Source organism: Fragaria vesca, linkage group LG7, assembly GCF_000184155.1.
Source record: "Fragaria vesca subsp. vesca linkage group LG7, FraVesHawaii_1.0, whole genome shotgun sequence".
Lineage (NCBI taxonomy): Eukaryota > Viridiplantae > Streptophyta > Magnoliopsida > Rosales > Rosaceae > Fragaria > Fragaria vesca.
Genome location: NC_020497.1, coordinates 9,113,065 through 9,115,724, shown reverse-complemented (window position 1 = coordinate 9,115,724; position 2,660 = coordinate 9,113,065).

The window sequence follows — 2,660 nt, the reverse complement described above, 5'->3', positions numbered from 1 at the left end:
CATTGTGGGGTAAAACCCTTTTTGAGTTTTGAGAGACTGAAATGCGATGTGGGTGGGGGCTGTCACATGTTGAATAAAACCCTCTTGAAACATGGCGGTAAAATCAAGGGGGTAGGCAATTTGCACCGGAGATAAATTAAAGTAACGTCGTTTCATTATGGTCACACCACATTGAATAGCATAAAAACGATTTCGCTACGGTTGAGAGTTATAAACCGACTGATTTAAACAAAATTATATTAGATTACATTTTTTAATTTTTATTTTTATTTATAGAAGTTTTTTTTTTTTAAATTATTGATGAAAGTTTTGGTTTTTATCTTAGAGCATCTCCAGCAGCTTCCTTATTTTTTTTTTATTCGACTTGCCTTACCAGATTGCTTACCAAAGCTAATGAAAGATGGACACGTGCCCTTTTTGAAAAGTTTGTCTCTTAATAAGAGGACATTGTAGGAGATTTATGGTATTTGGATATTTTTAATTATTTTGATAGACATGTGTCAAAACCTTATTGGTTGTAGTCAGCTAAGACTGACCATGACTGGTTAGATAAGTTTTTTCTGACTCTAAATGCATTCAAAATTTGTTCATGCCTTATCGATATTACTAGGTAAAAATTTGGGTATTATTTGTTGAAATAAATAAATCAGTCTGAACCGAAATTGACCTGCATTGTACTTAAAAATGGTGTAACCAAAATAATCGGTTCAACCCTTATGAAATACGGTTGTGGTTTAAAATATTGCAAAACCGAAAAAAGTGCTTAAGTTGCGGTTTGAGCCTCAAATCGATCCAAACCGCGTTAACCCCTAGCTAAATCTGAAGAAAACCCTCTTCTTTTTAGTTCCAAATTAAATTTCCAAAAAAAAAAAATGTAATTCATACCCTCCATAATTTTTTTGAGGGGAATTGATAATCTCATTAACCGAAAAAAAATCATACAATGAGATCTCTCGCTCAATTTAAGGGATCCGAATATCACCTATTACATCCACCGCTCAATTACTGCTAGTTAACCAAATGCACATTCGACAATGACTCCTAGATTCCTACACATTGAACAAAGAAACTACAAGATTTAACCCAATAATATTTCCGTCTAGACAATACTGGTGTGACTCGGTTAGACTATATACTCACTAAAGAACAAGGTAAACAGGTCGAGGCCGACTCCACCTCTTAAAGGATGGCATTATTACACCAAACCAAAATAAATGCCAAAAGCAACTAAAAAAGACAAAAAATAATAGCCCAACCCAAGCCAACTTAATGAGAAGGCCACCAAGCCCATCAGGGAGGCGCGCCCCAAATTTGGTTACACTTCCGCAACCACCATCGACCGAGCACCGCAAGCCTCGTCGAAGCTAAGCCGCCACCAAGCCCTACCAGGTGCACTGTCCTTGCAACCCGCCGCCAAAACCTGCAAATCCCATGTCGAAAGTAAGCAACCTGCCGCTTGCCAAAAGCTTTGTAAAGCACGCCGCCGATTGCCGAAAATCCTACCAAACAAAACACGACGCCGAGCTTGAAGTCAATCCAAGTGGTCGGAGAAAAACTAGAAACCCAAGTCATTCTGTCAATTTTCTCAGTTAAATTACTGACGTGGCTATTAAAAATTACAATGTCTTTAACGATCACTTCAATATTTTAATAGAAAAAATTGACGGAAATACCATTTGGATGAAACCATGACTTTAAGGATCATTCAAATTAAAATAAAATCACAAGGACTGAACATATGTCGACTTTAAACCACAAGGACTAAACAAATTTCAATTCTATTACAAATAAAGACACATACATACTTACATAGTGTTTTCTTATTTTCACGTACAATACACGTTGAAAGATATAGATTAAGATTTCATTTTTAAAAAATATTACAGAATAAAATTAATACATGGTTTTATTAAGAGGTTATGTAACCGAAATCGCACTGAATTTAGGTTAACCGACAAGTGCGGTTTCTTGTATATGTTTCTCAGTTTCGGTCTTGAGAAATAGGTAACCAAATAGTGCGCCCGGTTCTCGATTAGGGTTCTAAAACCGCACAGATAAGACCGAGTCGCATATCCACCCCTCTCCTATCCCAAACCCCCTGGTTCAAGAAAAGAGGAAAAAAGACTACTTTATTAAAAAAGAGATTTGTTATAAGGAAAAATAATTAAAAGTAATTAAAGTCTCATAAAGCATAGGGGATCTCATTCTCAAAAAGAAAAAGGTAAATCATAGGGGATCTGGAGTTTTACTGCTTCAACATTTACACCCGTAACAAAATTTTTAAATCCCGAATTAACAGGAGCAATACTCGCTGATCCTTACCCCAGAAGCAAAGCTCAACTGCCACGAAAAGACCAAAAAAACCCCCCCACAGTTCTAGATTCCCCCTTCCCCTCGCGTCACATCAAACCCTGCTTTAGTCTTTTCCACCCAGACCCAAAAAAAAGAAATATCAACCTCTCTCTCTGTGTCCCTCGCTCTCTCACACTCCCTCACAGACCCAAACTCCCCACTCTCTCTCTCTCAAAGGAAACAAAACCTCGCTTATTTCTCCACCGTCCAGATCCCTTATCCAACGGCTGTCATGAGTCGGCGATTGGTTTCCCCCCTCTGTGGTTTTTATCATAAACCCTAGCCGATACTCCCTAAAACAACCCACA